The sequence below is a fragment of the Poeciliopsis prolifica genome, unplaced genomic scaffold (assembly GCF_027474105.1).
Source record: "Poeciliopsis prolifica strain line A6 unplaced genomic scaffold, Auburn_PproV2 SCAFFOLD106, whole genome shotgun sequence".
NCBI classification, from domain to species: Eukaryota; Metazoa; Chordata; class Actinopteri; order Cyprinodontiformes; family Poeciliidae; genus Poeciliopsis; species Poeciliopsis prolifica.
In genome coordinates, this window is record NW_026562481.1 from 806974 (window position 1) to 815960 (window position 8987).

General features: G+C 46.9%; 1 pseudogene; it reads right to left on the reverse strand.

Moving 5' to 3' along the window:
* Positions 1-5100: 5100 nt before the first annotated feature.
* On the reverse strand, positions 5101-7677 carry LOC129354238 (5-hydroxytryptamine receptor 7-like; annotated as a pseudogene).
* Between the last annotated feature and the right edge of the window lie 1310 nt (positions 7678-8987).

Consider the following 8987-nt stretch of genomic DNA (forward strand, 5'->3'; position numbering starts at 1 on the left):
AAGGCAGGAAACAGAAAGTGACCTGCAGAAAGTCAGCTGTCTGTTCATGGTGCTGCTTCCCTAAAAGGCTTTTATTTTTGGCACAGCCTGGTTCAGTTCAGGTGAAGGTTGCATCGTTTCTATTTAAAGAGGGCCAAGCAAAGCTTACTGTCATCTTCAAGAAACATATTTAGAAAGTTCATACCCTGCATGTAAAGAAAGATTTTTATATTAATAAACTGCATAAAGCTGCAGCTCTGATTCACACGGTGCCGTTTGGGCTGAAAGTGTTTTTTCATTGACATGATGAACCCTGAACTGACTCATTAGATCTGACAGCAGGACGACGTAGCAGCTCAGCTAACAGGCTAACAGGCTAACAGACGTACATGTCATCATTTCTTTAAAGAATTAAACTCTGTAAACATTCTGGAAAACAATCGTTTATTGTCATAAAATGTTGGGTGTTGATACAGTTCCAGTCAGAAGATTTCTGCGACTCATTATAGACCTGAATGTTTTTAATTATCAGGTCGTTCTTTCTCCAGGACGGAGTCGTCATGCAGGTCTGGATCAGTGGAAAACTGGCAGCTGATGATCCTGGTTGAGTTCTGCCTCCTTCACCATCGTGTGACAACACTGAGCCAAGCGCAGAACAAACGGAAACTTTTGCATGTTGGGAATCCTTCAGAACCGTCACAGATTCCAAAATCAAACTTTTAACATCGGCAGGAAGTTTTAAAATGTGAAGCTTCTTTACCAAATGTTAGGAAAACCCAAGATGTTAAATGTTAAAGGAATCTGGTCCGGATGATCAGAACCAACCAGTGTTCCCATTTAAAGTGGAGACAGTTTTAGGTCTCGGTCCAATCCTAGACGTCTTCACACTGGGAAGTTTTATGAACGAGACATAAACACTTCAAGATCATTTTCCGTTTTGTTTTTTGACCACAGAACCAAGATGCATGTCAGACAGCAAGAAGAATAATGAATAATGAACAACTAAAATCTCAAATTTCATCTTAGATTAAAAGCTGGACGGTTGATAGTTGGAACTAGCACCAACAGAACCATCATCCAAACACATTTAAAATGCTTTGGAAATGAATAAAAGAAGCATTAACATTAATATTCTGCATTGGTCGTCCCAAAGCCTCAACCTTTATGGACCATTTTCTGAAGTTCTTCCCCAGAAACCAACCAGTTCCAGTAAATCCAATCAGTTCTGCCAAAAAGGCTCAAAGGTCCAATCAGAAAACCCTGGAGGTTCCTGATGCAGTGAAACTTATTCTGAACTCTGTTAGGATCTGAGAAAACCTCCAGTAAAATTAACAACTGTTTTCATAAATCTGTGAAAGACTCTCCATCCTGGTAGAAAATGATTCAATAAGACAATGAAGACATGAATAACCCAGATAAACCCAATTAAACTTCCACGTCTTTCATTTATGGGTCATGGAAGCAGCTGATGTCACAGGGGAGGAAATGTGTTCATGTTCTGATCTTTTTTCTCTTGCAGAGCAGGTGATGATGACATGTGATCATTTCTCATATAAAACACAAATAGGTTAACAGCATGTAAACACAGCACAGATGCAAAACTGCAGAGAGCTGCATGTAAACCAAACTGGTAAAAACAAAGTCAAGAAATCCAACAAATATTCATTAAAGTGAAGCACCTATTGGCACAAACACATTTCACTGGGAACATCTAATTACTGAAGGCTGACCTTGACCTTTATCATGGTTGTTTTGTCTTGTTGTTTCTACTAACATCACATTTATTACTCTACTTTTACTGCGGTGCATGTTTTTATTCTTAAATGTACATAATGATCAGCTAACATCTCGTTTAGTTGTTTTTATTGGTTCACATTTTCAGGTGGACATTTGAAACCTTAAAACTAAATAAATCCATCAGTCAAAAAACAAAACAAAGTTAGCATTACGATAGAAATATTTAAGTACATGAATAAAAATAACTCAGAAAAACCTCATTTCTTTTTTCTCTTCTGTACAAAGTTACAACAGTGACGTCAGCGTTGTTCTTAAGGCTGAGACGGTTTGGGTCGACGACGGGAAACAGAAGAACCAACGACTCAAAGTTCCTCTTAACTTCACTATTTCCACTGGTTGAATCTCATTGTAGTTTATTTATTACCTCCAGGTTTTGTGAACTGATGGCGTCTCCACCACGTCGCCGCACAGCCTGCCGGGTGTGTGTGTTCCTGTGTGTCTGCTGGACTCCAGTCTCCATATCTGCTGTGGCAGAACATGGACCGCAGCCACTGTGGCTCTGCGCCCAGAGCGAGGGCAGTTCAGAGGTTCTGACGCATGACTGCACCGATCTGGGAACATTTCCTGACCCAAACCCACCAGGACCACTGCAGAGTCTGCAGCTCTGGTTCCAAATCGACTCAGACTGAAACATCAGCACCTGCAGGTCCGAATGAGACCAAGATTTCTGCTCCATCATCTCTGATTCTGTCCCACTTACAGATTAAAACCTGGCAGCTTCATGGATTCTGTATATTTTCATTTCCTGCTCAGAGCAGCTTTAATGAATGATTAAAGGAGTTAAAGGCGTCAGTAAGAGCGATCCACTTCCTCAGCAGAAAGGTTTTCCCAGCCTGCATTGCTCCGTCTGCTGCTGCAGAATGAGTCGGTAATGAGGAGGAATGTAAGCAGCCCAGACAGCAGGGGGGAAACTAAAGCCTCATCTCATTGTTTTACACAAAAGAACAACTCTATTCTATAAATGAAACATAAATGCAATTTATGCTGCTCCACTTCAAACACAACCTCAGCAAAGACTTGAAATTAGACTCAGATTATCATAAACACACAGCAGCTTCTGTTCCTTCACATTCAATATAGTGAATATATGTATTTTTATTAAATTAAAGAATCAGATTCTTGGTTTTTCAACTCAATAATCCAACAGAAGAGTGTTGTTATATCGGTTTTACATCCAAACTCTGGTTTTTGGGAGGAAAGTCGTTAAACAGAGGTTAGTGTCCTGATCCACTGAGTTTCTATGGTTCTGCTTTAGTTTTGCTCTTCAGTTTGGATGAAATTAACAGTTAAAGATGTTTTACGTTACATTTTGATAAAACCGACGTTTCCCTGTTTTGTTTCTCAGCAGATTGTTTTTCAGCGTCTTTAAAGAAATGAAATATTAGTTCTTTTAACCTCAGTCTGATATATAAAACATGCAGCTCTTGTTTCATATTCATATGATTTCATTGTTGTTGCATCTTGTTTTTTCCACTTCAGAGCTGCTTGAATATTTCACAGGTTATGAATCATTTTTCTGGCACTTTAATTAAAGCACACCCACAAACAAATCCAGCCACTGCTACAGAAAGAGAAAATTATTCTGACGCTGCTGCCCAAAAATCAAACATATTTTACCTTTAGTCTTTCATGCTTATCATCTGACCTTGTGACAGAGAAAGACTCTTATTTTAGCGAGTACAGGAAGTCCAGCTAAGCTCTTCCTGTTTGTCTTTTAGGCTTTTAGTCCTGAACTGACTCATTTCAAACTGTGATGTAAAACGTTTAAATCAGAGCGGGTCAACAGGGCGGCCATTTATCAAACCCTCTGAGTCGGACCAGAACCGGATCTGTAACTGGGTGCCATGGTGATGCCCTCTGCATCACTCTGTTTGTCACCTCAAAGTGTGGAAACCGCGAGTTATCTGAATGATTCCCGAAGCGAGAGCGACCGAACCGTCTGCTGTCAGGCAGCTTAAATCATCACTTCCAGTTTGGAAAGAAAACATCAGAGATCAATAGAGCAGTTTGTGTCTGGACTCTGTTCTCCGGGCTCATTAGGGACAGAACTCTGTCAGTCTTATATCACACTGTGTGAGCGCAGAAAAACATGCAGGGTAGAGACAAAAACGTTTCTGCCTCATCACTGAACTTTCTGTGGGAAAAACTTGATTTAGAGTTTGTAAGACGGTAACTGATTCAGTCCAACTTTAACCGGGTTCTTCATCCACTGTAACGACTGGAAACCTGGATGGTCCAAACCTCAGGTTTATTCCCACCCTGACAACTAAACACAAACTTGTAAGAGTTGTTGTCACCCTTTTAATATATTATACTTATAAATAAATATTGTAGTAATTTTGTATAAAATTACAACTAGTCTACGCAGATGATAAAAGACAAAAAACCACTTAAAACTTCAGATTTTTGTTCAGCAATATTTCGATTTTTAGATTTGAAGCAGTTCTGCTCTACTACTCTATCTCCCATTTCATCTGCCATTGTTACAAGAATAAAACTCTCTGGCCGCAGTGCATCTTGGGATAGGATGGACCACGAAGGACAAACTAAACCCTTCAAATCCGGGGACAGAACCTTGAGGAACCTTTGAATCCAGACAATCTTCTTGGTGAAGCTGTGAGGTAATCGATCTTAATGCGGCTTTCCAAGGATGCAGCTCATGAATGTCGGTGACCCATTTCGAATCTGAATGGTGAACGAACAACACCGGGTTGAATTCCTGTCAGTCCTTCTATTCTACATTGAAGGGAACACAGAATAGTGATAAATGTGCTCAGTGGCCACGACTATAAATACATTTCTTCTTCCCTTCCAGTGTCGATCTCAGAAAATGAAACACTGATGAAGAACAAAGTGCAGCTTTCAAACTGAGGCTGTTGTGCCCGGCAACCAAAACATGAAGGACAGAACAAGAAAAGGCACAAGCACATTCAATCCAGAGTCTAAAATCATCATTTGTGTCCTCACTGCAGGGCCGCGTTTCAGACTGCAGGGCCGCGTTTCAGACTGCAGGGCCGCGTTTCAGGCTGCAGGGCCGCGTTTCAGCTGCAGGGCCGCGTTTCAGACTGCAGGGCCGCGTTTCAGAGCATGGCCGCGTTTCAGACTGCAGGGCCCCGTTTCAGGCTGCAGGGCCGCGTTTCAGGCTGCAGGGCCGCGTTTCAGGCTGCAGGGCCGCGTTTCAGGCTGCAGGGTCGCGTTTCAGGCTGCAGGGTCGCGTTTCAGGCTGCAGGGTCGTGCTAAACAAGGTCTGCTCTGTTCAGAAGAGAGCTGCCTGCCAAAACATCACAGATCAGACACAGAAGCTTTCAGCTAACTATTCCTGAACAAGCATTAAGCATGGTGACAAAAAGCTGCTAAACTCTCCAATCTGTACATTGTTTACATTTTTACACATTGTCTCTGTTTGTCCAGGTGTTTGCTGAAGAGCAGCTGGTGGAGAACCAACAAGCAGCTGCAGCTCCTGTTTGGTTCTCCGAGGCTCCAACTGAAGATGAAAGGCAGCGAGACGTGAGCTGGTGGATTTCCATCCGTCCAGACAGAGGAGTGTAAACCGGCATGCAGCTCGGTCAGCGACTGTCCAGCGTAGAGCCAGACGTCCCTGATGCTTCAGTCAAACACTTCGCTCTTCTGCTGCAGCCTCCCGTCTCCTCTGGCCTTAACCTTCAGACATAAGGAGGAGATGATCAGTCTGCAGCAGGGAGGTTAGTCCCGCCCTCCGGATGTTTCACGGCTCTCCTGATTGGCTGCGTTGCCTCTTCAGGCGTCTGCGTCTGGCTTCTCCACCAGCTTCAGAGCCTCGTGCATGCCGGCTGCCGACAGCTTCCGGTTGATGTTCCGGTAGCGGCAGCGCAGCAGGTTGCTGTAGGTGGTCCGCAGGTCGCGGTTGAAGAAGGCGTAGATGAAGGGGTTGATGAGGGAGTTGGCGTAGCCGAGCCACAGCAGCGTCCTCTCCAGCCACAGCGGCACGCAGCTGCACTCCACGCCGCAGACGAAGGGCCGGGCCGTGGACACCAGGAAGAACGGCAGCCAGCAGAAGGTGAAGGCGCCCACCACGATGCCCAGGGTAGCTGCCGCCTTCTGCTCCCGCTTGAAGATGGACTGGTTCTTCCTCTTCCTCCGCTGGTGGTGCTCGCCGCTCTTAGAAGGCGGGACACGCGGCTGCTGCACTCCTCCTCCACCTCCCGCTGCAGCTTCAGCGCCACCGCCACGCAGTCCAGGCTCTCGTCCTCCTCCTCACATTGCTCTGTCTCCGTTGCCTCGACGCTCCCCGTCTCCCCAGACTCTGATGGCTGCCGGGGCTCGTGCACCCCTCGGCCCCCTCTGTGTGCCGCCCCTGCGCGGAGCTCCCCGTCCCTGGGGAAGCCAGTGATTGTGTGCTTGGCGGCGCTGAGCTTGGCTGCTCTGTAGATCCTGTAGTACATGATCAACATGACCGACATGGGGATGTAGAAGGCCACGGCCGTGGAGTAGACGGTGTAGCCAAAGTCCTGGCTGATGAGGCAGACTCTGCCGTCGTTGACGTTCTGCGCCCAGCCGAAGAGCGGGGCAGGGTGATGGAGGCGGAGAGGAGCCACACTGACAGGATCATCTTGGCCATGCAGCAGCCGTTCTGTCGGACGGGATAGGTCAGAGGTTTGGTGATGCCCAGATACCTGCAGGCAAAACAAACTCAAGATTTTCACAGTTGTACTTAAAAATGAGCTGATTGGAGAAATGGCTTGCCTCTCAAGAGCAATGCTCACCCCACCCCCAACAAGGTGCCCTTGAACAAAGAGCTTAACCACAATCTGTGTGAGCCATATGCAGCCACAGATGGGAGCTGTGAGATTTTCTGAATGAAAAGCAGTCGGATGCTGCAGGAAGTCGTCTGACTGAAGGTCCAGGTTACAGCTGGACCTCAGAGAACAGAACAGCCTCCATCTGGGGCAACTGACTCCTAAAGGCTACAGGAACATGCATTGGATTAATGTAAGCCTGTGTTCACTGATCTACATGCAGGGTGAGAGCAGAATCTGACTCAGAGCTCAGAGCTGAGATCAAACTGAAATCCTAAAACTGGATTCAGATCTGATTTCATGACTCAATGACTGGAAATGAAGGATTAACGGAAACAAATCATCTCCAGTCTCAGGTTGATGAAATCTGCAGATGAAAGATGTGAAAGTTTCTCCTGCAACTCTTTGTTTCCTGTAAAAATGTGACTTTATGGTTTGAGGTTTAGTTTCAGAAGTTTTTTTTTTTTTACCTGTCGATGCTGATTACGCACAGAGACATGATGGACGCGGTGCAGCACATCACATCCATTGCGATGAAAACGTTGCAGAAAAACTGTCCGAATATCCACTGGCCGCCGATGAGGTCCGTGATGCTGACGAACGGCATCACGGCCAGCGCCACGGACAGGTCGGCCAGCGCCAGAGACACGATCAGGTAGTTGGAAGGTTGGCGCAGCTTCTTCACGAAGCACACCGAGATGACCACCAGCAGGTTCCCGCAGATGGTGGACAGGGTGAGCATGGTGAGCACCCCGCCGATCAGAACCTTCTCCACGCGGCCGTAGCTCAGGATCTGCTCCCCGCAGCGCGTCCCGTTCGTCTCCATGACCTGCGGCTGACTGGAGGAGGTTGGAGAAGTGGCCGCTGCCGCCGCCGCTGCTGCAGCCTCTGCGGCGTCCTGCGCAATTTTCAGCAGCCGAGGCGCCAGAGCTTCAGAGATCATCATGTTGGTGGACACGCCGGGCTCCCCGCCGCCGACTGTGTCCTCGATCATGAACGCGGACCTCATGTTGTCAGCGGAGAAAGTTCCGTTAGTCGCTCCCACAACAACCATCCTGGAGTCCGGCGGTTCTTTTTATCCATGAACGAACTGGAGAGCCGTCCAGCGGTGACATGGACGCGCACAGTTGTGCCTGCGTTGGTGAAGAAAGAGTTATTTTCTGCCAGAACACAGTTACGTCTCGGCGAGCTTCGGGGACATCGTGCGCGTTATTACGCATGTAGCGCGTCGTGGGCACATTCCCAAACACTCCGACCCATAAATCCCGCTTTGTGTTCCTGACGGTCTGATCTCCAGCAGCTGCAACCATACAGAAACTCTGAACCCGCCGTGCGCGCGGATCACTCGCAAAAGTTGCCACGTCACGTCAAAAGGCACCTCGGAGAGATCGAAAGCAGCCGATCATACCAACACCCCAACACACACACACGCACACACGCAAACACACCCCACACACACGCACACACACAAACACACACACGCACGCACACACACACACACAGACACACACACACACACACACACCCCACGCAAACACACGCACAGACACACACACACGCAAACACACACACACGCACACACGCAAACACAACCCACACACAACACACACACACGCACGCACGCACGCACGCACGCACGCACGCACGCACGCACACACACACACACACACACACACACCTTAACTTTAATGATCCTATGAAATGGAAAAGCTTTTTGTGACTTTGGATTATTAACAATGTCGTCTGGCTCTCAGTTTCCGTCTCATCGTTCCAAAGCTGTTTATCAGATTAAGATCGCATCTCTGTGCAGATGATTCTTTTGATTTCATGTTGGCTGTTGACCTCTGACCTCCACTGTCAAGGTCAGAGGATCCGTCCAAATCAAGTCCAGTCACCATATATATATATATATATATATATATATATATATATATATATATATATATATATATATATGTGCCGCCCCTGCGGCACACATATATATTGCCCATACCTGAAGCACTTGAAACTGCCAAACAGAGGCTCCAAGCCTTGGCCAGCCGCCTAAAGAGATACACAAGGGAGAATGAATCCAGAAGGATTAACCGGCTTCTCCACTCAACCAGCTAAGGTGTACTCTCAATGGCAGGGTAACAATAACAACAGAGCAGACCCACCAAGGCTGGAGACTGAAATACTGGAAACATATGGGAAAGGGAGGCGTCCCACAACAGCAATGCACAGTGGCTGATCTCTCTACGAGAGGACCACAGCAACCTCCCTGAGCAAGCCCCGGTAACCATCACTGTGACAGATGTTCAAGAAAGACTCTCAGGCATGAAAAATTGGACAGCACCAGGGCCTGACATGATCCATGCCTACTGGCTAAAGAAACTCACTGCTCTCCATGAGTGACTGGCAGCCCAAATGAACCAGCTGCTACAAAGTGGGACTCAC